Source organism: Pinus tabuliformis, chromosome 3_2 (genome assembly GCF_031772625.1).
Source record: "Pinus tabuliformis cultivar Carrire ecotype Pingquan chromosome 3_2, CPIR1, whole genome shotgun sequence".
Taxonomy (NCBI): domain Eukaryota; kingdom Viridiplantae; phylum Streptophyta; class Pinopsida; order Pinales; family Pinaceae; genus Pinus; species Pinus tabuliformis.
The window spans coordinates 123,319,278-123,346,345 of record NC_142302.1 but is presented as its reverse complement, the minus strand read 5'-3'; the positions used below and the strand labels follow the sequence as shown (position 1 = coordinate 123,346,345).

The 27,068-nt window shown below is 36.5% G+C and overlaps 1 pseudogene; it reads left to right on the top strand.

Annotated features, from left to right (window-relative positions):
• The first annotated feature begins 545 nt into the window (after positions 1-545).
• The window catches only part of LOC149180125 (rhamnogalacturonan I rhamnosyltransferase 1-like), a 132,781-nt pseudogene continuing 106,258 nt past the window's right edge, over positions 546-27,068 (top strand).

Sequence of the window (27,068 nt, the reverse complement as noted above, 5' to 3'; positions counted from 1 at the left end):
CGTTTAGTTTCGGATTGATGTCATCCACTTTACTATCGTCGATTATCAAGATTCATAATCTTGCATTGCTTTAATGGCACCAAGAGTAACATAGATTATATTGTTAAATAGGGAGTCCATACAGGTGAAGATGGTTTTAGATAGAAGAGGAATGACCTGTTGAAGATGGTTTTTAGCTAATAGATTATATTTGCAAGATTTTATTGTTAAGTGCACCTGTAGGAGGTTGATATCACAATAGACAAATAGAAACTCCATTATGTTTATGGAATTCCTAACTATTAGCTACTTCTAGATGAGAAGGTTTAGAGATGCTGCCTTGGAAAGTTAAACTTTTAACATGAAATTATAGTCTTCCAATGATAGAAACGAGCTCTGAAAACAATGAAACTGATTAGAACATCATCCTCCCCATCAGTAAACCACAATTATTAAATTATGAACAAATTACTTGAATGGTGCTTAGGTTATGTAACTAAGATTTTTGAAACTGAAATCAAATTAGTGTTTTATGCTATACTAAGTGAACAATGCTACTTATAGTAATGGCTAATTGTGGCCATTATGAAAATGTGACCCTTACTATGGGTATCCTCCACTATGACTATAATGTGACCTCTCAAATGCCATGACTGACAACCTTAACAGTGGTAGTGCCACACCAAGCCTGACCTCACATAAAAATGATCTCCACACAAAGTGATCACATGTCTTCTCCACGCACATTATTAGGCGAGAGTTCTCTAACCTAATGACCAAATGACTTCCACTCCAAATAAGCCTATGTGAAACTTAGAGCCACAAAGCTAGAGTGGCCTCCTCCTTACACACAAACATTGAAAACGTGATCCTGTGAAGACAACAATTATCACAGAGCATAAGTGCCTTGATCTTTATGAAGGAAAAAAATCATGACTGGAAATTATTTTATTTCTTTGTGCACTATTGTTTAAATACTCTATGTGGGGAGCTTGTAGAGATATTCTATGAGAAAATAAATTTGATATGTCCATCTAAAAAATATTTCTAGATACAGTCTAACAGATAACAAAAATATAGTACAATAACATTGCACCTAAATAATACTAGTTGCCATTCTATCTGGTTCTCTAGAGCAAAGTGGTGTGTCGTGACTAAAGGCAGAGTGAGATGCATATAGCACTGAATAAGAAATCAAGTCTATCTCCACCATTTATATGTTAGAGGACACACTATATGAAGTTGCATTGGCTCGTGTCCACAAGCATCCAGTCCTACTAGTAGAAACCCAATAGTGATGTTTGGTTTAGGGATATTTGGAACTAGGCCCATAGGGATGGCTAGCTTGGAAGTTTGCTGGAACAATTTTGCCCATAGGGGAACAACTTAAGCAATTGAATCATGGTTACTTGAGTTAGAAGGTAAATTTATAACTTACCTAAGTGTACCAACACCCTCTTGGTGTCTATCTGTAATCTTAGTTTAGTTCTTACTAGGCATTTAAACTTTCAGAATTTCTTCCAGCTATTGCCTTCATGCCATGAGTCCTTATCTTAAGAGCAAGGAATGAGAAGAAAAGGCATGGCTAGTGACTAGAGTGAAGTTGCAACAAGTTAGTTGTACTAGAAGCTGCAATTGAATCACTACCTTCAAGGATATCTAATGCTTGTGAGGTATTTTGGTTTTTGAGCTTGTACCTCAAAGGAAGTTGTAACTGATGGACGTTTTCTTTCCCTTCATATATGTGCTTTTTTTTCCACCACATACCTAATTAAGTTTGAAATTTTAAAATCCCTCTATAGATGAGAAGTGAAAATCCATTCTTTTTTTTCCTAGCTCGTTTAGTTTCAGATTGATGTCATCCACTTTATTATTGTCGATTATCAAGATTCATAATCTTGCATTGCTTTAATGGCACCAAGAATAACATAGATTATATTTGCAGGTTTTCACTATTAAGTGCACTTGTAGGAGGTATGATATCACAATAGACAAATAGAAACTCCATTATGTGTATGGAATTCCTAACTATTAGCTACTTCTAGATGAGTAGGTTTAGAGATGCTCCCTTGGAAACTTAAACTTTTAACATGAACTTATAGTACTCCAACGTTAGCAATGAGCTCTTAAAAAATGAAACTTATTAGAACACCATCCTCCACATAAGTAAACCATAATTAGTAAATTATGAACAAATTACTTGAATGGTGCTTAGGTTATGTAACTGAGCTTTTTGAAACTGAAAACAAATCAGTGTTTTATGCCATACGAAGTGAACAATGCTACTTAGAGTAATGACTAACTTCTCTGTTTCTTTCTAGCGCAAAGAACTCTCAAGATTTTAGATAAGCTAATTGCAATATGATGGTTTTCCAGGATGTAATAGTTGCTGACCCAAACTGTGAGTAAACTTGAATTTTTTTTAGGCATCATATGGTTTGTACCTTTAAATTCAAATGAAATCAAATATTTTCAGAGTAATTACTCCATTATTTCTTGTAAGGACAAATTTCTCTGGCCATCAATGTGGAAAGCAAAACATTCTCTTCTCTAAGTTAATTTTAGTTTTTCCCTCCTTTTGGTATTTATTTGAGAAAATATTGAATATTATACTGAAATTCTTGTGTATGAAAATTGTTGGTAGGACTATATAAAAGTAATGGATACCTAATGGTATCTTGCAATGGAGGCCTGGATCAGATGTGAGCTGCAATATGCAAGATGGTTTATCTCCACCTTTCAGAATTATGCATGATTGTCCTTTAGCTAGGGCCTTGATTATGGTTCTCCAAACTATAATTATTTACCTCAGGTTGTCACTATGTTTGCTACATTTTCTTTTGTGACTATTTTGTAATATATTATCCTTTGATCAAGGTCAATCGTTTTCTCGTGTTAGATATGTGACAGGGTTACAATTATCTCAATATGATTGTGGTTGTCCCAAAGCTCGACAAGGCTTCATTTTGGGTAGATCCTAGGTGTTTAACTTTAGTATTCCTCCTATTTGTTAACAGATCTTCAGTATGTTTTATCGATTGAATTCAGCATTGGGTATTACACGGCATTAATTACTTGTGGGGGTGGCTTATCCTTCATGTTTCCTTTTGCAAAATTAATCTTTAATTTTATGTGAATAGTGAATTTGAAGACATTTTTGATGTGGATCAGTTTATCACATCTCTTAGAGGCAATTTTCAGATAGTAAAGAAGCTTCCTTCAAAGTTGAAGGCAAAGACAGAATATGGGAGGCAAAGACGGAAGATGGGGCAATCTTCACCATGCCTCCTATGAGATGGTCAAACATGTGCTCTTACCTGCATCAGGTTGAGTATCGAAGACTATCCTGTAATACTTTAGGCTTTGCATAGAAGGATACTAACAAAGTTTCCTACCATGATACAAATCCTTCCCCTTATAAGAAAGCACAAAGTTTTTCATTTGAATAAGACATATGCACATCTGGAAAATAATAGCCTGCCACTTGAGGTTTAAAAGCTATGTTGTCATGTGAATTACAACACTCTGCTTTTCACTTCAAAAATTGATGACTTGGGTCAATTTTTTTTTAAATATTGCGATAGCATGGTCCTTTTGTGGCTCTTCATCTTTGTTATGAAATGGATATATTGGTTTTTTCTAGTTGCAGTCTTCACTATACTGATGAATAAGTTGAGGAACTCACCAAACTTAGGTATATTACATGTTTGGAAATCATAATATTTTCCTGGTCAAGTCAAAATCTTTATTGTTAACAATGTTGATCCTATTATCTTGTTGTATTTCTTTCACAGGCATGCCTACCCTTGGTGGAAGGAGATCATAATTTCTTAAATGAAGAGGAAGGATGGACTGTGTCGTATAACACCAGAGGAGAATCCATTAGTACTGAAAGCTTTTGATTTTGATAGAAATATTCATATATGTATTGCTGCTGAAGAAATGTATGGGGGAGAAAGAAGGATTCCTGCCCTCTATTCAACTTATCCAAATATTGTAAGTTAACCAATTCACTCACTTCAACTCATTTTCCTCTGAAGTTGGATTTTCTTATTTCATGCACTCATGCTGATCAACAAAAATCTACAGGTGAGGAAGGAGACTCTTCTTAGTCCTCTGTATTTAAAGAAATTTGAAAATCATTCATCTGAAATGGTTGCACTGGATTACATGGTGTCTTTTGCAACGATGTGTTTATTCCTACATATGATGACAACATGGCAAAAGTTATGGAAGGGAATTGCAGGTAATCTTATATTGTTTTGCATATATCTAGCAGAGAGGATATAGTGATTACCTGGAGGTACGAGTTGTAGTGGTGACAAATTTAGTTCTCTTAGAACATACCTTTGTAAGTAGTGTTAAGAAGCCTTAGGAATCGGGTCACAGGTATTATTAGTAATTTTCCAGTCAGTTGTCTACATTATTTATTATATGTTTCCTTTTTCTTTCTTGATTTTGTTGGATACTTTCTTGATTGAGTTTCAGTTCAATGTAAATTGTGGAAACGCTTTGGATGTGTTAATCTTGTTATCCTAGTGACGCATCAACATTTGAGAATTATTGTTAAGTTAATGTTTTAGAATAAAGATCCCTAGTTGTGAAATACTTAAATGAAACTCTTAGAAGCCCATTTCTAATCAACCCTGAAGGGCCTCAATTTTAACTTAAAAATTCACTCTGAGTTGGAATTATTTTTTGAAGTGTGACAAATGCCTTGGAGATTGATTGAGGGCTCTCTTAGAAAGCCTTTGAATCTCCCTCTCAAAAATCCTTGGAAGCGAAGTTGCATGGTATTGGGAGAGGGGTACATGATAGAAACATGAGCCCTGCCTCATCCCCCATCAAAAAAGTAAAAAGACAAAAATAAAAATTGAAATAGGGAAACAATATCTATCTGTTTATCTATAAATATAAAATAGCACAAGAAGAAAGGATAATTGAGTAAGAAAATTTAAATGTAGCCTCCAATAATATCCACGCTGTCCAAAATGCACAGAGCATGCTTGTTGTAGCTGTAAAAAACACTTTTGCCTAAAATTTTTTGAAGAATATGTGAAGAAATGAAGTGTGGAAAAATGTTTTTGCTCACAACTGTCTTCTGGTTGTGACTACAAAACCAAATCACAATGCATCACACACAACAGAAGTGCTTCTTGTTTTTGTAGGAGATACCTTTGCTCAAACATTCTAGAAGAGAGTGTGAGGAAATAATAAGTGGTGAATTGTATTTAGAACAAAGACAAGGTGTAAGGGTTTTCTAGAAGCTTATTCAATGTGAAATTAGTGTCAAAATTTATGTTAATGCCAATTTAAAGCACTCAAGTGAAGGCACACTTGTCATATCTCATTCTTCAACTGATTCTCCAAAGTGATTCCAACACCACATTGCATCCATCCATGTTGCAACCACGCTGCATCCATCGTGTATCCAACCATGTTGCATCCATCACTATGAAAATACTTCTATCAAACTCATGTTGCAGCAACATCATACAACCCTCCAATAGTTTGAGATCTCAGCAGTTTTATAATGCTAATGATTTGAGCCTTCAAATATCCATACGAAATTGACTGTGATGTTATGACCTATGACCTAACACATAGTATTTAGGTAGCATATTCATTGTGCTTGTCCCTTCACACAGTTACCCAATCAACCTAAAAACAACGGTCACAAGAACCTCCTTACTGCAGATCCTTATTCTCTTTAAATCGACCTCAGGAACAATACTAGCATGCCCAAACGGTTATGCTGCCACCTACAACAATGTGACAATATCACAGATCCTTTGTTGTAATGTAATTACCCTTGATGCAATTTAGTTGTAGCATCTAAGGGTCCTTTCATACATAGATAAGGGCTCCTTCAATTATGGCTTTCCTCCTTTATTTGTTGTAGCCAAGATGTCCTCCTTTAGGACTGGGACAAGGGCAGCAATAGCCCTACTTTGACAGTGGAAGACGGCACATCTAAATGCAACTTAAATTTCTTGATTGGTAAAGGATGGAACCTCCTTATTGGACAGTGGCTAGGGCAGATAGGAGCCTCATCAAACTATAGATTAGGGCTCCTAGATTAGGCTGTGTATGAGTGCCTCTTGACTCCGTTTAGACTGCTTATGAGATTCCTTCCTTGGAAAACATATAAATCTCTTCCTTGACAACGTCTAGGGCACACTAGAACACCAGTTCATGATAGCGTATAAACCCTCATTGACTGCGGCTTTGAGTAGCATATAGAAGGCCAGATCTTGCTGTGAAGATACTCTCCTTGATTGCATCCTAGATGTCTTCTATGACTCCTCCAGGACAACATTTAGGTCACATAATGATCTCTGTGTTTAGGGCAAATTGACAGCATTATAACTTCTCCTTGCTGCACTTACAAAAGCCTCCTCCATGACTGCGTTGAGGTATTTCTTTCATGACTACTAAGGCAGCGTTAGGGCTTCTTCATTAGGGTAGCATTAGGGCTTTATTAGGTCAGCATTAGCACTTCTCCATTAGGGCAGCATAGAGCCTAGGGCACTCCCTCTAGATCTCTCCTTCATCAAAACCCAAAACAGAAATGAAGAGAGATCACAAGAGTGTGTGAAAATGACTTGGAGGTCACCTCTATTTATAGTAAAACTTGGAGGACAATTTGGGGTAATTTTGTTGTTGGCTGACCTTGACAAATTGTCACATAACCCAAATAAATTCATATCTTCATGAATACATGTTGGAATCAGATGATCTTTAGATCAATCCTACACCTCTCGACAAGAGGAAGCCAAGAAAAATATCAACTGCCATGAATAAGATGATCCACATGGAGTTTGGCCCTAGTTGCCAATTTAATACTCCCTCTCAACTAGGGAGAACTCCATCTTCTAATCCATTTTCCAGTCCGTACTATCTCTGCTATTAGTTCCCTGCACTACTATGCTCTACTAAACTATGAAGAAGAAGAAGTGATTGAGAATGTATCATACCATCCTCTACTAACCCGAAGTTAGTCCCATATAAACGAGAGTGTCTCATACTACTCTTACTGACCTGAAGTCAGTTCCAATAAAGAGAGTGTGTCATACCACTCTTATTGATCTGAAATTAGTTCCAAAAGAGAGTGAGTTATATCATTCTTACTGATCCGAAATCAATTCCAAAAGAGAGTGAGTTATATCACTCTTATTGACTTGAAGTCAGATCCAATTGATCCCAGATCAATATCATCCTAGCATAGGGAGTACAGTAGTACACGATTCGTCCATTGGTAGTACTATGGTCCCTATCCTCATTTCCCTAATCATTGGCTGATGAGAGGTACTTCCCATGAGTCCCAGACTACATGGGTAGGATTTCTCAATAGGAGAAGGATGAACCACTCATCCTCCGTACATGTCGCCATGGGGTATCCCAGGGGAAGGCTGAACCACTCACCTTGTACACAACAAATCACTAGGGGAAGGCTAAACCACTCGCCCTATGAGTATGTCTCAGCAGGAGAAGGATGAACCACTCATCCTGCCTACATAGCAAACCGCTAGGGGAAGGCTAAACCATTCACCCTATGGTTTCTCATCACTACAAGAAGTACCCCCAAGCCCCTTGGAGCTCCCAGAGCTCAATTTCCATATTATACTGGACCTTCAGGAGAGAGTCTCTCCACAACTCCTATTTTTCTCGGAAAGTCAAGAATTTGACCTTTCCCAGGGAATTCATCTGAATATCGATGACTTGCACATCAGTCCCAGAATGATCAAGCCTTCTTTCTCCCCATTATACCATATCCGAGATAAAATGGTACTTGATGTCTGTATGCTTGGAACGATCATAGAATACAGGATCCTTCAGCAATCAAATCCACCTTTGGTTGTCACAGAAGATCACAAAGATCACGATGATCAGAATATCACAATGTACATAAGGTACCAGTATTAGAGGTCTATCATCCACAACCTTAAAGCAATGGTTTGGAGCTTCACTCCTAGTAAATCTCAGCTTCATCAGATAGTTATGAATCCTTTGACACCAAGCTCGGGGTGCTTGCTTTAAATCATAGAGAGCTTTCCTTCACCTGCATACATGAGATTTCCGATCATGAATCTCAAACCCCTTGGGTTGTTTCAGATTTGTGGTCTTGCTATTACATGAGGGGAATGGTCCCCTTGTAAGATTTTCTTTGATACATCTTGGACATGTACCTTCATGCTCTTCTTTGAATTCAAGCATGCTTGTCACCATCTAACAGGTAGGACCCCATAATGAATATGGGCAGACCTCCGATGCCATAGAAGAGATGAGTCACACGACATGGTCCCCAATGGACTTCCTGCAACTTGATACAAATTGCCAACCCTGAACCCAAGAGTAAAAGCTTCTTTAGAATTCCTTTTTCAAACACGTACCTTTCCATCAATGAATGCCACCCTATAATCTTTGACTTCCATTTCTGAAATGGACAACAAGTTCCTTTTGAGATCATGTACATAAAGAAATTCTTGCAAGTTACCCTGATCCATTTGAAGAGAAACATTCCCTACACCCTTTACGAGATAGGTGGCATTGTCTCCAAGAATAATCTCCAAGATTGTTTCCTCCTCTATCATATTAGAGAGCACTTATTTAAATCTAGTGAAGTTCCTTGATGCACCACTATCAATTTTCCCAACGATTCCGATGGAGAGGACCGGCATAAGATAATGCTCAAAAACAATATTTGATTCTTCATACCTGGAGTTCCTTGCTTTCCCCTTCTCTTTGCCATTGTAACATTCCTCCGATCATTGAAGATTCCCCTAGAATGATGGTTATCATCATCAAGTGATGTGTCCCTTCTATTCGGACACTCCTTCGCATAATGGCCATACTCATTGCAAGCAAGACATCTGCCTTTCTTTCCACCCTTACATTTAGACATTCCAATGAAGTGACCTTTAGGTAGGCCACCAGACGCTTCCGTTGCACCACTTTGATAATCTTCTTTGCTTTGACTTCACCCTTGGTGAATTTAAAGTGGGATGAGGAACGCATTGAGCCTTTTTTCCTTTCCAACTGACTTTGGTGATTGCTCTTTCACTCTTGCTTGGACTTTGTCTTCACCTCACCTATGATACCATGTTAATTTTTGGTAAGTTCTATGCTTAGAGAAATTTACTTCAATTTTTTATATTAGTTCAATATCAATTCCAGATTAGCAATCACATTTAGCATGACAGTAAGATGCAAGTATAACATATACCTAAATCACAGAAGACAAGCCAAGATAAGAAGACACAAGATGTGGCGCTAGCCAGTGACAAACCCCAATGTGGGGAAACCCTTGATCAATTATTCTTATAATCTTCAATAGTTCAACAGAGAGAGACAGTACATATGCATAAGAAGTCAACAATTTGACTTGTCAAAATAAGAGATCAGACATCTGATATCTTCACCATGAAGATGACGCAATTGTTCTGATGACAAGGACTGCAGATATGAACTCAAGTGAAGGCACACTTATCAGATCTCATTCTTCAACTGATTCTCCAAATTGATTCCATCACCATGCATACAATGTAATGTTGCATCCATCCATGTTGTAACCACGTTGCATCCATCGTGTATCCAGCCATGCTGCATCCATCACTATGACAATAGTTCTTGTCAACCTCATGTTGCAACAACATCATACAACCCTCCAATAGTTTGAGATCTCAACAGTTTTATAATGCTAATGATTTGAGCCTTCAAATAGCCCTATGGAATTGATTGTGATGTTATGGCCTGTGACCTAACACATAGTCATAAGGTAGCATATTCATTGTGCTTTTCCTTCACATAGTGACCCAGTCAACCTACAAACAATAGTCATAAGCACCTCCTTACTGCAGATTCTTCTTCTCTTGAAATCGACCTCAGGAACAATACTAACATGCCCAAACAATAATTTTTCCACCTACAACAATGTGACAATATCACAAGTACTCTGTTATAATGTAATTACCGTTGTTGTGGTTTAGTTGTAGCATCTAAGGGTCCTTTCATACATAGATAAGGGATCCTTCAATTACGACTTTCCTCCTTTATTTTGTTAGAAAATTATATATTACGGAGCAATGGAACACATATAATATTGCAGAAATATAAACACAGAAAACGCACAAAACAAGAGAGACACAGATATACGTGGTTCACCCAGTTTGGGCTACGTCCACCCCGAACAGCCAGTCCTTCCTTTCTATTATCCAGCAAAATGAAGAGATACAACCTACAGCAAAACCGCTGTAATATCCTCTATTTTCTCTCACAGTCTCACCTCTATGTTTCTCGCTCACCGAATACACATCTATATCGCAGCCTCAAATACAATGCCTTCATATAAAGAGAGGGGTTGCCTTCTAGGGCAAAAAACCCTAAACTAAACATAAGTTCTACCGTCAGATCATCCGCCTAATGAACGGCCTAGATTGACTAGAAATTACTATACTTTTACAAGGCAATTTTACAGCTGTTTGACCCCCCACGGCAGCGATTATTTTACGGGCGGCCTTGCCGCCCCATTTTGAATTGGGGTCCAATATGCCGGTACTATAGAAGATAATCAGGCTCCACAGCCAACAATCTCCCACTTGGAGACTGATTGTAGCAACTCCACCGCTGCTCCATTTGCTGGACAATGACTCCTCTTTGGACCTAGCTGTTTCTCATCTTCATCGTCATCCTTGAAGACCAACTGAAATTGAGCATATTCTCAGTTTCTCCCTGGTTACAACTTTTGTTAGCATATCTGCAGGGTTCTGGCTAGTGTGTATCTTTTCGAGCTTCAACTCTCCATCTTCCAACACTGATCGTATGAAATGGTACTTGAGCTGTATGTGTTTTGTCCTGGAATGAAATGCTGAGTTCTTTGCAAGATGAATGGCACTTTGACTATCACTGTATAACGTGCCCATATCATGCTCCTTACCCAATTCACCCATAAACCTTTGTAACCAAATCATTTCTTTACTAGCCTCTGTAGTAGCAACATACTCTGCTTCTATTGTTGAAAGTGCAACAACACTTTGGATTTTTGAAACCCAACTGACAGCTGTTCCTCCGACAGTAAATACATATCCTGTAGTGCTCCTCCTATTATCTCTGTCACCTGCCATATCTGCATCCACATATCCTTGTAGGGATATGTTTGAACCACCAAAGCATAATGCCTGATTTGTGGTACCTCTCAAATATCTGAGAATCCATTTCACTGCCATCCAATTTTCCTTTCTTGGATTGTTCATGTACCTGCTTACAACTCCCACTGCATGTGCAATATCAGGCCTTGTGCAGACCATTGCATACATTAAACTTCCAACTGCTGATGCATATGGAACTTTAGACATATAATCCATGTCTTCTTGGGTCTTTGGGCACATTTCATTGCTAAGTTTGAAATGGCTAGCAAAAGGTGTACTAACTGGTTTTTCATTTTGCATGTTAAATCTTTTCAACACCCTTTGTATGTACTCATTCTGAGACAATGTTAATTTTCTATTTTTCCTGTCTCTAGTTATTCTCATACCAAGGATTTGTTTTGCAGCACCCAAATCCTTCATTGCAAATGAATTTGCCAATTTTCTTTTGAGCACATTTATTTCCTGCATGTTAGATCCTGCAACAAGCATGTCATCTACATACAATAACAATATAATATAGCTGCCATCATTTTGCTTTTTTAGATAAACACAATGATCAGAGTGACATCTAGTATAACCTTGTTCAGACATAAACTTGTCAAATTTTAGATACCACTGCCTTGGAGCCTGTTTTAAACCATACAAGCTCTTCTTCAACCTGCACACAAGTTTCTCCTTCCCTTTCACCTCATATCCTTGTGGCTGCTGCATATATATCTCTTCCTCCAAATCCCCATGGAGAAAGGTTGTCTTTACATCTAACTGCTCAAGATGCAAATCTTCAGCTGCTACAAGACTTAAAATAGTTCTGATTGAAGTCATTTTAACAACAGGAGAAAATATTTCATCAAAATCAATACCTTTCTTCTGTGCAAACCCCTTCACCACAAGTCTAGCTTTGTACCTTTGCTTTCCTCCATCTTCTTCCTTCAGCCTGTAAACCCATTTATTCTTCAATGTAGTTTTTCCTGCAGGCAACCTGACTAAATCCTAAGTCTGGTTATGCATTAAGGAGTCCATCTCTTCTTCCATGGCTACCTCCCACTTCTTCTTGCTTTCAACCTGCATTGCTTCTTCATAACATTCAGGTTCACCGGAATCAGTCAACAATAAATAATATAATGAAGGAGAGTATCGTTCAGGAGGTCTACTTGTCCTGGTAGATCTTCTAACACCACTTTCAGGTGTTTGGGGTGCCTGTTGTTGTTGTGATGGTTGCTGTTGTTGTGGTTGTTGATTATTATTATTTTCACGCACCTTTACTTTTTCAGTAATTTCATCAAGAACTACGTATTCCTTGTTTCCTTTTTCTTTTTTCTTTTCCTGCAACTGATTCTTATACAAGACCTTTTCATTGAATATTACATCTCTGCTCCTAATGATTTTGTGATTTTCATAATCATATAAGCGATAACCAAAATCATTAACACCATATCCAATAAAGGTACATTTCTTTGACTTTTCCTCAAGCTTTGTTCTATTTTCTTTATCAATATGGACAAAGGCCTCACAACCAAAAGGTTTTAAAATAGAGTAGTTTACCTTTTTCCCTGTCCATGCTTGCTCTGGAACACCACCATCCAAGGAACTTGAAGGCCCTCTGTTTATTAGATAAACAACAGTATCTACAGCATCTGCCCAAAACTGTAAAGGCAATCCTGCATGCAATCTCATGCACCTTGCACGCTCCATGATTGTTCTGTTCATCCTTTCTGACACACCATTTTCTTGTGGTGTTCTTGGAACTGTCTTCTCTCTGCGAATTCCATGCTCTGAACAGTACCTATCAAACTCTTTGCTACAATATTCACCTCCATTGTCTAATCTAAGACACTTCAATTTCTTTCCTGTCTCAATCTCAACCAAATCTTTCCATTTCTTGAAAGTATCAAATACATCAGATTTATTCTTAATACAATAAATCCAAGTTTTTCTAGTTGCATCATCAATAAAAGTAACATAATAACGAGAGCCACTGAGAGATGATACCTGAGAAGGTCCCCATACGTCTGTATGCACAAGCTCTAATTTTTCGTTCTTCTTTTCTTTCCCAACTCTGAGAAATCTGACTCTCTTCTGTTTTCCATAAATACAGTTCTCACAGAAGTCCAAATCAACATTCTTCAAACCCGGCAACAAATTCCTTGAGCGAAGAATCTTCATCCCCTTTTCACTCATGTGTCCGAGCCTATGATGCCATAATGCTGCATCTGCTCCTCTGGAAGTTAAAGCATTAACAGAGTTAGAAATACCATTGCGTAAATACAATGTACCAACTTTTCGCCTTTTGCTATTACCAGGGCTCCTTTAGTGACCTTCCAAGCTTTATCTGTGAAAGTTGTCACACAACCTTCACCGCCTAACTGCCCTGTTGAAATCAGATTTTTCTTTAGATCTAGAACATGCCTTACCTCCTTTAATAGCCATTGGTTTCCATTCTACTGTTTTACAAGAACCTTACCCATTCCAACGATTTTACAGGGTTTATCATCACCTAGATGAACTTGTCCAAAATCTCCTTGAACATAGTCATGAAAGTATTTCTTATCAGGTGTGGCATGGAATGAAGCCCCTGAATCTACCACCCAGGAATCAGTAATATTTTCGAAAGAAAGAATCAAAGCATCTTGTAACACCTCACCTGTCACCTTTGCTTCATGATTGTTTTCTTGCTGTGCATCTCCTTCTTTTCCCTTCCGAGATCTACAGTCTTTCTTTAGGTGTCCTTTCTTTCCACATTTCCAACACACTATCCCCGATCTGGACTTGGATCTGCCTTTCCTTGATTTACTGCGATATCCTGAGCTCTTTCCTCTTTCCATTTTTCTTCCTCTAGACTCTGCACTCAAAGCATTTCCCGATGTCTCACCAGAGCTTTTCCGTCGCATTTCCTTGCTAAGGATAGCACCAACAACATCATCAAACTTTAAAGTACTAGATCCAGAAACGGAGTTACTAATGGCCATTACCAAACCATTCCAACTTTCTGGTAATGAGCACAAGAATAACAGAGCTCTAACTTCATCATCAAAGTTTACCCCTACAGAACTTAACTGACTTGTAACTGTATTAAAATCATTTAAATGGTTTGCAACAGATCCACCTTCTGACATATTCATATTAAATAACCGTTTCATAAGAAATACCTTGTTTGAGGCCGAGGGTTTTTCATATAGTTTCGACAACGTCTGCATCAAACCCTCTGTCGTGGTTTCCTTCGAAATGTTGAAGGCGACTGACGCAGCAAGGCACAACCGTATTGTTCCGAGTGCCTTTCTATCGAGAAGGTTCCATTCTTCATCTTTCATACCCGTCGGCATCTTTGTTTTTCCGCCCAATGGTAGGTATAGATCTTTTTGATACATATAATCTTCCATCTGCATCTTCCACAGCGAGAAGTTTTGGCCATTAAATTTCTCGACCCTAAACTTACCATCTTCCGCCATTGCTCCCACTCGAACCAGGAACCCTTCTTTCCTGCAAGTTTATCAGCCAAATAGACCTTCGGCTCTAATACCAGTTGTTAGAAAATTATATATTACGGAGCAATGGAACACATATAATATTGCAGAAATATAAACACAGAAAACACACAAAACAAGAGAGACACAGATATACGTGGTTCACCCAGTTTGGGCTACGTCCACCCCGAACAGCCAGTCCTTCCTTTCTATTATCCAGCAAAATGAAGAGATACAACCTACAGCAAAACCGCTGTAATATCCTCTGTTTTCTCTCACAGTCTCACCTCTATGTTTCTCGCTCACCGAATACACATCTATATCGCAGCCTCAAATACAATTCCCTCATATAAAGAGAGGGGTTGCCTTCTAGGGCAAAAAACCCTAAACTAAACATAAGTTCTACCGTCAGATCATCCGCCTAATGAACGGCCTAGATTGACTAGAAATTACTATACTTTTACAAGGCAATTTTACAGCTGTTTTTAGCTTCGGGGGCGCTGCCCCCGAAAGCCCCCGCCAGGGGGGGCAGCAGCGATTATTTTACGGGCGGCGTTGCCGCCCCGTTTTGAACTGGGGTCCAATATGCCGGTACTATAGAAGATAATCAGGCTCCACACCCAACATATTTGTTGTAGCCAAGATGTCCTCCTTTAGGATTGGGACAAGGGAAACACTAGCCCTACTTTCATAGCGAAAGAGGGTACACTTGAATGTAGCTTAAACTCCTTGATTGGTAAAGGATGGAACCTCCTTATTGGATTGCGGCTAGGGTAGATAGGAGATTCATCAAACTGCATATTAGGGCTCCTAGATTAGGCTGCATATGAGTGCATCTTGACTGTGTTTAGACTGTGGATGAGATCCCTTCCTTGGACAACATATAAATCTCTTCCTTGACAACGCCTAGGGCATGTTAGAACACCAGATCATGACAGCGTATAAACCCTCATTGCATGCAGCTTTGAGTAGCATATAGAAGGCCAGATTTTGCTGCGAAGATACTCTCCTTGACTGCATCATAGATGTCTTCTATGACTCCTCTATGGCAATGTTTAGGTCACATAAGGATCTCTGTGTTTATGGCAAATTAACAGTGTTAGAACTTCTCCTTGCTACATTTATAGAAGCCTCCTCCATGATTGCGTTGAGGTCTTTCTTTCATGATTGCTAGGGAAATGTTAGGGCTTCTTACTTAGGTCAGCGTTAGGGCTTTATTAGGTCAGCTTTAGAGCTTCTCCATTAGGGCAGCGTAGAGCCTAGGGCACTCCATCTAGATCTCTCCTTCATCAAAACCCAAAACAGAAACAAAGAGAGATCACAAGAGTGTGTGAAAATGACTTGAAGGTCACCTCTATTTATAGTAAAATGTGGAGGACAAGTTGGGGTAATTTGGTTGCTGGCCGACCTTGACGAATTGTCACATAACACAAATAAATTCATATCTCCATGAATACATATCGGAATCAGATGATCTTTAGATCAATCCTACACCTCTCTACGAGAGGAATCCAAGAAAAATATCAGCTGCCATGAATAAGATGGCCCACATGGAGTTTGGACCTAGTTGCCAATTTTAACACCCATAAGTAGTACAACTCACAAACAAACCTCTATTCAAAATTTGTTTCAATTGGTTGTTTGCATCCTGAATTTGGCTAGCCTTGCAGGGGTCATAGATCATAGAAAAACAAATGAATGCAAACAATAATCTTTAAGAGAAATATTCCATCACATTATTAGAATGAAATTTCCTCTGGAAGATCAGGAAACCTTCATGACATGAAATTTGTGTACTTGGATTTCAAATCATCTATTGCAGTTTTTTATGGCTTTTTCCCTTTACTTGATGGTAATTTCTCTGTAAGAGTTTCTTCCACCAATTTCAAGATCTCCTCACCTCATAGATACTTCTCCTCAACATTAACATTGGTGAGAAAGGAAGAAATGTTACTTTTTGGTAACTAAGAGGAAAGCTCCTTCGTAAGTATGATAGGACCAATAGACACTAGACCTGACTCATATGCAGGTACAAAGTTTCCATTTCGGTATCCAAACAAAAAGTGATAGGAAACTTGACCAGGTGTGAGGGTGTTAGCTTGAATATTCCATTTTATTATTTTGAGTGCTTTATGTAGCTAAGTGACTCTTATTGTTCAACTTATCTATACTAATAGAGATTGGATGCACAACCTTAGGATTCCCCTTGGTTCATTCAGAGTGGGCCCCCACTAGCTTTGGTTTGAGATAGCTCACGGCATCGCACACCTCAAAGGGAATTTTTAGCTATGTGACTTACAAGAGATCAAGTTGGGGGAGCACATTTCCTTCAAATGTTCCATCTAGTAGGAGATAACACTATTACATATTTATTGGATCTATTCTTAACTGATAACACTTGTTGTTTGGTTGTTTTGTCATGCCTCAAATATTATTCATCAATTTTAAAGTTTTTTTTGTTGCTTAGAGTCTATAGCCCAGGGACCAAGCACTATTTCTTGCCTAGCTTTCCATTTCAAATCTTAAAAGACAAAAACAATATCATTTTGCAAATATGTTTTTTTAGTGTTTGAAGGACAAGTTTGTAGTCTTATCATGGATTCCTCCCTTATGTTGGAGGAGAGCTAGCCTTATGTGAGAAGGATGATCACCAAGGTGACAATGGGTGATGTTTTCAAGTAACTTTTGTGTTTATAGTTGATAATTGAATCTATATTTCAAAGCATAGATTTTAGAGGTAGAAATGAAGTGCTTTTCTCCTTGGATTGATGGAATGAGTTTAAGCACTTATTCCATTTCTTAACAAACCATCATTTGGTTGATGTTATGGTTCTTTTGCTTTTGAGAAAGAAGCTACCATAAGATATATGAAAGATTTTATGGCTACCTCAAAGGCTGGATCGAGGAGAGGGAGCCACCCCTCCTTAGGGAAGTCATGGCTACCCCTAAGAATAGAGAACTTGAGAGTGAAAACGTAGTGCAAGATGTCATCTCTATTAATTGTAGGATTTGAACAATCAAATCTATCTTTGACATCATATTTAGCTTTGAACAATTTTCATGCTTAATGTAGGTGTTTTTTTGTAAAGTAACAACCTGCAGTACTTTGTATTAATTGGGACATTGCTACATTCTATAAGTTAAAACATTCTTTCAGTTATTGTGGCATTCATTTTTACCATTTAGAAAGACATGACAATTAAGGTGATTAGACATTTGTGTCAATTGTGCCATTTTCCTAAATGCATATATTTGCAATATGTTGTAGTTTTCATCTGTAGTGTGCTCTTCCACTCAGTCTCACCTGAGAAGGGATCAAATTGCTAGTTCTGTAGTTTGAAATAAGCCATTTGGAAGGATATGAAAAATAATAATTGGTTTTATATGTGAGAACCATTGCAATGAAACATCTTGTTCTTGTTTCTATCTCGAGCCTTTTCCTTGTAATATTGTAGACATTTACTTAGACATCCGTAGTAGTCAGGCTTCAACATGCCCCCTAATTTTGATCATCAATAGTCACAAGGTTATCTACATGGTAAAATTTCATGTTGGTGTGTTGTGATTAACACAATGCTTAACAACATTCTTCATGTTTTATAGTGATAAAAATACTTTTGTAATTTTTTTTGTGAAACGGATTACTGTTTAACTTTGATTACATTATATATTGTAAATTTCACAAGTTGAGCTTCAATATATGCATGATATGTAGGGGTCAGTACAAGCATTGTATTGACACCATCTCCAATAACAAATTTCTTAGGAGTAATTGGAAACGAGAGACTTTCTGTGGGGAGCAAAATTTATTTCTACATTGCATCAGGAAACTTCTTAAAATATGATGAAGGATTGAGTATTTCAAATCTTGATTTTGTTTCTTCTTTGACCTTGTAAGGCTTTTTCCTTGCCATTCTTGTAAACTAAAATAATGAATTTTAGTGGGTTTTTTGATAAAATTTAGGGCCAATTGCAAACTTTTTTATGAAATGTTGCATAGAAAGTTTTTTGGTGTCATACTGAAAGTGACTCATGCTTTGCAGAACTGATAAGGGTGATACTTTGAAGGCATCTTACTTGCACACTGTTAATCCTCTAACAAAGACTGTTGTTGGAGCAGAGATATCACATATCTTTTCAAGGAACAAGAATATGTTCACCATAGGCACTCATCATGCTTTGGACCCACAAACACCAATTAAGGGGTGCCTCAATAATTATGGAACAACAATTGCACTACTTTAGCATGAGTAGAGGCCTAAAAGTTTTGTTACTGTTTCTGGTGAGGTGGAAACCAAAGCCTTTCACAACCATGCAAAGGTGGGGTTATCTTTGGTTTTGAAGACTTGAAGGATCTATCATGGATATGCACTATTTGGTGTAGATTTGAGTGAAGCTCTGTGCCAAATTTTGATTGGAATTTTTGAGTTTTTCCTTTCAGAATAATTATTTCAATTCATGTGTTTTCTTTTGAGGCACAAAGCAGCTCAACACCTTGACTTAATTAGCAATGTAGTTTTGTGAAGTTAGATGTTGTAAATTTTATAAGGCATATGCTCTTGAAAATGGGTGTTGCCAAACATGGTTGGCCAGAGCTTCAATCTAGTTGAAAAGTTGTGAAACATTTTTGGTTTTAGGTAATGGTAAGATTATTAATCGAGCTCTTCAGTATTTGATATGGGTGGGGTTTTGTTCAGGCCCTTCATTTCATATTGTTTCAACATTTGGATGAGGGGTTAGACCTTCCCATTTTGATTGAATTAATAATTTGAGGGTATGTTTTCTTGCCCAAATTTGCCATGAACATTAGTTAGCATCAGTGCTCAACCTTCAACTGATCCAACTGGTTGTCTTTTTTCTACAAGAAAAGGAGCTGGCACTTTTGTGTGTGACACATTCATTTTTAGCCAATAATAATTTTTGTTGGGGCTGATATTAACACCATAGTTGATATTTCTGCTTTATTTCCATATGATATTCAAAGTTGATTTAATGTACTTTTGCATGGGTGTATTAAAGTGCCATAGAAAAGTCTAAAGAAGCATCTTTCTTTGAATTATATGAGGCCACACATTCCATGCATGACTTGACGGCTACAATAGCAAAGGTATTTTTCCATCCAGTTTAGGATCTTGTGATATTCTTTTTTGGAGTTGGAAAATGGAAATTTGTTAATGAATTTGGCTCTACCTTTTATTAGAGGCCATGGCCAAGGGTATCTCTTCCATTAAATTCATCCAAGATTGCATATTTCCTCATCTTTTGAGATATGCCATAACCATGGGCCATCAAGGTTGCTAAGACTTCCACCCACTTTTGAATGGGGTAGATAACTCCATTGGCCACATTAAATTCATCCAATACTTGCATCTTTCCTCATTTGTTGAGACATACCACTACCATGGGCCATCAAGGTTGTTAAGACTTCCACCCACTTTTGGATGAGGTAGATAACATTGTTGGCCATATTAATTCAGTAAAATGTCTTCGGGTGGCTTTGAACCGAGTTTTGTGCATTGAAAGTGCTTTGATTTAACCACTTGACCACAACGCACCTAAGACGATTTTGAGTAGTTTGCTTCGATTTTTTTTTAATATACAATTTAATTGTTTATTTACTGGATAAATTGTGAGACTCTTGTGAAAATATCCTTGACAGATCCTAGGTGAGGACCAGATCCAGGTTTACCATGTCAGAACCTAGGTTCATTAAGATAACGACCTTGGTTTGAAGATATCCACCATACAAACTAAGAACACCCATATTTATTGTTTCCATCTCTCTTTCATCATCAAGACTAACATACTAAGGATATGTAACCCATGGAGGCCCATGGTAGTCATTACAATGCAATTTATTAGAATATGTGCCATGTCCACAAGTTTTTATATTTAATCTCTGCATCCAATGTGGCCATTTCTTATTATGATATTTACCACATCCGAAAATGGAATCATTCACATCATTTTGAAGAAGTCTACAAAGGTCAACATAATTTTTTTCACATTTACAACTTCCCTCACATTTGTTGGTTCTTGAAGCTCGAGCACTTTCATAACAAAAACAGGCAAAGTCAAGCAGAAAAAATGGTCCACTCTCTTTTCATCTGTTGATATTAGAATGAAGTTTTATTAGAGGCACTATTTGTTTGTTTGTTTTGGTTACAAAAGGGTTTTCTCTTGGTTTTATGTGACTTTTAATTTATCATATGTAGCATGTTGATAAATGGTAAAGAATAATGTGTGACATTTATCATGTAGAAATTGATGTTCAATGAAAGGATATCGAGTTTAACCAAGCTACAGTTCGCTTTGGTAAAGGTGGAGGAACATCTTAAAAAGTTGCCTAAGAATACACCATATACAAAGTTTGAACATAAGTAATATATGGATTTTTCTTTTGCAGATATGTTCTTTTTTATACCCAATATATCATAGCAAGAAAAATATATTGTAGAAATTGTTTGAGGACCTCATTGAGGTCGATTTTTCTGATGTCATGCTTGATTGGTACCTTCTCATATGTTAGGAAGACTTTAAATATGAATTAATATGTTCTCGAAACAAATCAGATTCAAATTTTATAGATAGAAAAGATAAAAACAAATGTCAATGTCTTTGTTTGATTGTTACTTGACTTTGTTGTGGGCATGTTATAGGAAATGTGATTGGAAAAAGGATGGGGAGAGAATGCAGAGCATGTATTGGATATGATTCATTTGTTGTTAGAGGTCCTCCAGGCACCTGAGCCATCGACTTTGGAAATATTTCTAGTAGGGATTCCTATGGTTTTTAATCTTGTGATTCTTTCACCTCATGGTTATTTTGGGAAATAAAATGTTTTAAGAATTCCAGACAAGACATCGATGGACAGGTAAACAAATTTTTTATAATTACAATGTCCATTCCATGATATCCTCTCTTTATTGTTTGATTGTATTTTGAACGTTTCTTATGATTTTGTTTTTCCTTTTAACTATGAAATTGAAAATACTTGGTATCATGTCAATTTAAACAACAGTCAAAGCTTGAAGATGAAATTAATATTACGCGATATTGATTGGAATCCTTATAACTATTTTGTGTTAGAAGATTTTCATGGCTATTAGAAAAGTTTACTTTCATGTTGTTATTTGAGCACATGTTGTTTATATACTTGACCAAGTTCATGCATTAGAAAATGAAATGTTGTTGTGAATAAAATGACAAGGATTAAACATCATATATTAGATTATTTGTTTTCACAAGTTACCTACAACTTGAACTTTTTAGCATGTAACTTAGTTGGCATGATTGTGCCTAAGCTTTCCCTGAAGGTTGAATAATAAGTTACTAAGGTGTTATTTTATATGGTGACATTTTATTTTCTTTGTTTATACATGTCATCTCGCCACATTATAGTGGCCACTATCTCCCAACTGAAGAAAACTTGTTTGAGTTTCTCGCTTGTATGGGGAAAAGGGATTTGACATTACTGATGTTGAGGTATATGTCGTATAAACTCTTTATAGTCTACTTTAGTATATATTTTATTGTTCATTGTATTTCATGTCTTACACTCTGCATTGTATCTTCTTTTGTTTTCAGAAAATGAAGTCAGTATTGATGCTAAGAAGCAAGAATTGAAGAAAGAGGCTGAGAGTAATAACATTGGAGCGACAAATGCAAAAAGGGAGAGAGAGAAGAGAACCGATCTAGTGATATTCTTAGATTCAATATCCCACATAAGACATACACATAGAGACTGATGGTCAAGTCTTCAGAGTTGATGAATTCACCTGTAATGCCTTGGCAACACAATGATAATGTTTTGAAGTGATGAAACATCATTACATGTGTAAATTGTTGTTCAAACAATATTAAGTTAGAAACTCATATTGTAATACTTTAACATTTCACATAATATAATTTATGTGGTTGAATATTATTTATATATGCACTTGATATTGTTTAGTATTGTAATTAACATATGAAACTCTACGTTTTCATATTAGATGAACATGCACATTGTATGACATTTTTTAAATTTAGTTGCAAAATCATACTAATTAATTTATGTTTATTAATAATGAACACATAAAATCAATCTAAAACTACTAAATTAATAGTTTATATTGATTAATGATGAACACAAATAAAATTAACATACGACTAAATTAGTCATTTATAATGATTATTAATGAAAGTAAATGAAATGAATATAAACTACTAAATTAATAATATATATAATAAATATGAAACTACAAAAAAAATGACTACTACAAATGGTAAATTTGTGATTCCAAAGGACGACTAAATTTTCCATATTTATGACTATTAGTAGCTAATTTACAGTGTCTTATAACACGACCAAAATTTAGTCATATTTCTCTGGTCGTTATTTGGTTTCAAGCGATGACTAAAATTTGCATATATATGACTATTAGTAGCTAATTTATAGTATCTTATAGCACGACCAACATGTTGTTCATACTTCTTTGGTCATTAATTGGTTTTCTCCGGTGACCATATAGTAATATATTTTGTTGTATATTTGGTCATTAATTGTGGCAATTAATGATTAAATAAATGACCAAATTTATGACTAAATATACTACTAGACGATAAAGTTGAGACAACCAATTAATGACTAAGATAAAAACGACTAAAAGTTGGTCGTGTTATAAGATATTGTAAATTAGCTACTACTGGTCACCGACTGAAAAATGGTCATTTATATGCAAAATTTAGTCATTTTTTTAGTAACTAATTAGCCATTTTGTACTAGTTTTCGTAACCTTTAACTTTATTACAATATTGACTTGTAACATGAAACAAATTAAATATACCACTTACCATGCCTTCATTCAATAATTCAGATGCTTTTTATTTGTTAAGGGCCAATCATTCTTCAACAAAGATGCTTCAGGGTTCACATGATCATTGTTTTGGTTCCTTTTCTGATCTTATCAATATTTTTGAGACGATTCTTCATGTCAAGAATCACTTGATTTTCATATGAAGGCTACAACTATATTATAGCTACATTTGGTTACTAATATATATTTATATGTCACTATCATAGACAACATTTCCATCATACATCAACCATTTTCTGTCATATATGTCATTGCCATACACAACTTTGTTTTCTTGTTATACATTAGAGCTATATTAACATTACTATAGACATGCAGTGATTGATTTTGATGCCATAGAGGTACACAAGGAGAAAGTCATAATCAACGAGCCATGTCGATAGAATGTCTAATTCTTTGTGAAGATATACCTAGAATTTTGTCTTAAATTACTGAGGATGGAAGCTATAGGAAAGAAAGCCACTTCAACGAATTGTTGAGATCATCCATAAGTCCTTGTTATCATTATGTATTATTGTCATAAATATGCTCATATCAAACTCATTGATGCAAGTCACTTCAGAGTAAGTTTGATTTTACACAGTTTTTATAAATAACATTGTCCAAAAATACATCAAAGTTTTGTAACACCGAGCCACTTTCCACAAAAAAACCATGAGCTACAAATCATTCGTACCTATCATACAATCCTGAGTCATTTTATATTTCTTAGAGAAAACCTTTGAACATTATACAAGCCATTATATGTACAGAACAAAATTACGTTGTCACTGTATCAATTCCATTGTGAAACGATGGATACCCACTACTTACAAGAAATCATCATAAAATATAGTGAGCCATCATAATGTGAACCACAATATTACATGTTTATCACTTTGGAGGTACTAATCCACAAAAAAAAAAAAAAAAAAAAAATTGTGAACCATTGCACTGTGTGATGTCCCATTTCGAGACAACAATTTGTAAATTTAGACTGATTTATTGTAATCATTGTTGTGCCACAACGAATCCATGCAAAATTTTCTAGAGTGAAAACATCATGTCGTAGGGGACTATGAAAGAGAGCTGCATATATGACCTGTTGTAGCTCCTAGAGACAACCCCCGGGTTGAGGAAATGGTTAGTGCCTAGGAAATCTTAGAGGAGTGATTTGAGGATTTTATGAGATATGTGTTGCTCCATATTTAATATAATTTGGAATAGATTGATTCAGATCTTGGTTCAACCACCCTTGACCAAGGTAGGTAGATATGCTCATCCCAAGGTTAAATGTCCTGATATGGTCGCTGACACACAGTAAATTGCAGCTTAATAATTGTCGTTGTAGTGAAATGGAGAGAGAGAAAATAAGGAAAGTAATTCAATGCAGAGGGTTGGATGACACAAAATCCTAAGCAATGAATCCTAGTAGAACTATGGATCGTAAAGGGGATGAAAATACAGAAATTCTAGAGCACATTTCAGGTTTCTAGCTCTATATTTTCATGGGTACATCCTATCACAAATAACACCAGAAGAGTTGTGATCTTAAAAGTATTGTGGGCTAGAATATAACACTGGTAAATTTGTAATTGCATAGGTACTTTTTGGCTTTGAAACTTAGGCTTTTGGTTTTGACCTCCTCATTCTTTCAGCCTCTAATATTTTCTCTCCTCTTTGGCCTTTTTGCACTTCGGCTCCACTTTTTGGCTACCATTTGACATAATTCAACGCATTTGCACAAAATGTGTGATAGGTGAAAACATTGGCTCCAACTAGGGACAGTGCCTTGATGGCAAGGTGCTGAGAACCTTTAGAGTAGTAGCCTTCTATCCATTGGGCATGGATTCATTTTATTCAATTATATGAAAAGAAAAAATAGAAACATTCAAAACTTAAAGCATTACTGGTATATACAATGGCTCACTAGTATGTACAGTGGGTGAAAATGGACCTCTTTAGTGTTGGAAATACAACTTGAGAAACTTCCCAAGCACTTCACCATCTAATTTTTCTAGCAAGAAATTATTTTTCCCCTTTGTCTCAACAATATTGAAAGGCCCAAACCATAAAAGATAAAAAAAATTCCATGTTTTCCTGTATCTTCTCGTCTGACATCCCACCTGAGCACCAAATCCCTTCATTGTAAGGTTCTCTATTTTTCCTTTATGTCAAACAGAGCCTTCATATTTTCCTAATACTTAATCATAATTTGAGTCACCTCCCCCCTGGTTTCTTGAAGTTCTACTAGCTGATTTATCCTCCTGGTTAGAGAATCTGGCTCTTCATCTACATCCTGTAAAATTTTGGCCATTGGAATTGCTAGTTGTATGGGGAAAAAGGTAGCTTTCCCATACACTAATTCTAAATGACATTTCCCAGACAATCTCTTGGTAGTAACTCTATTGGCCCATAATGCAAACTTTAGTTGTGACTCCTGGTTTTTCTGATTTTCTAATATTTTCTTCTTAAGAATCCTTACCAAGGTTTTATTTGATTATTCAACCAATCCATTTCCATGTGGATAGTAGCTAGTGGAGTGACCCACAATGATTTTATACTTCTGGAAGAAGCTCAAACAATTGGCGGATTTAAAAAATTGAGAATTATCAGTGATAATTTTCCTTGGGCAACCGAACTCGATAAGAATATTCTCCATGAATTTCATAACCATTGACATCGGTTGCATTCCTAACTTGGACTGCTTCCACTCACTTAGTGAAGTAATCGATGTCCGTAATAATCCACTTATGCTAACCACTCGAAGGTGGGTGTATTTCCCCAATGAAGTCTAAAGCCCATTGTTTGAAAGGTACTTCAACAAAAATAGTGATTAAAGGAAAAGGTGCTAATTTATACTTTTCAAAAAACATTTGGCACTTATCACAGGCCCAGATATATGCATGTACCTTACCAAACAACTTGGGCCAATATAAACCTTCTTTGAGAATTTTATGGCATGTAGCTCTCTAACTATAATCGCCACCCACCCCCACCCCCCCCCAACACACACACACAATTATGGAACTCATCCATCAATTTATGGATCTCTTCTTCAACCAGACATAAAAGCAAAATCCCCACTGGGTCTTTCAAATATAGTTGGCCATTTGAAATGACAAACTTCTGGGTTTGTAGCCTCAAAGCCCTGTATTTAACTTTATCAAAATTAAATGGACAACTCAAAAAAAATTAAATAATGGATTATAAATTTATACCAGTGAGACATGAGTTACTTCATTTGGATGTTTTGCATTGTTGTCTTGACTTGATTATGCTCCTCTTCTCTTTGGCTTTCTCCTTCCTCTGTTAGCAAGTTTATACCCATGGCTTGGCAGTTTGATTTGGACAAGATTTTATCTCATCCATTCCCCTTGATCAGCTTCATGGTTTTTATCTCTAGGTCATATTATTTGATTTTAGAAATCCATTTACCTCTTTTTCCCTCACTATCTTCTTGTACTAGAATGCCTTTCACAACTGCTGTAGGAACATAAGCTATTATGCTTGATTGCAAGACATATCTTTTCAAGGTCTTCAGGGCCTTGACCAAGGCATATGCTTTCTTCTCCAAAATTTTATACTTTCACTCAATATCCTGTAGCACCTAGCTAAAAAATACTATTGGTTGCTCATGTCAT